This window comes from Cucurbita maxima, unplaced genomic scaffold (genome assembly GCF_002738345.1).
Source record: "Cucurbita maxima cultivar Rimu unplaced genomic scaffold, Cmax_1.0 Cma_Scf00056, whole genome shotgun sequence".
NCBI lineage: Eukaryota > Viridiplantae > Streptophyta > Magnoliopsida > Cucurbitales > Cucurbitaceae > Cucurbita > Cucurbita maxima.
In genome coordinates, this window is record NW_019272072.1 from 461820 (window position 1) to 462314 (window position 495).

Genomic DNA, 495 nt, shown 5'->3' on the forward strand with positions numbered 1-495 from the left:
TGGGAATTGGATGCCTATACTTTATAGTTATCTTGTTTATAGCCCTACAATCAACACACATACGCCAAGAACCATCTTTCTTAGGTACAAGAATAACTGGAACAGAACAAGGAGTCAAACTTTCACGTACATACCCTTTAGCAAGGAGTTCACTTACTTGCCTTTGTATCTCTTCAGCCTCCTTTGGATTAGTCCTATAAGCTGGTCGGTTTGGAATGGGCGCGCCAGGAATGAAGTCAATCNACATAAGGGAATGTTTCAATAAATTCTAACCACTTAGCATGTCGTCTGTTGAGTTTATTTTGTACTCACAAATGCTTTAAACTTTCATGATCCGTATGAATAATGAACTCCTTAGGCCAAAAATAATGTTGCCAGGTTTGCAATGCACGAACCAAAGCATAAAGCTCTTTGTCATAAGTTGGATACCTCAAAGATGCACCAGTCAACTTCTCACTAAAGAACATCAAAGGTCTTTGATTTTGCATTAATACA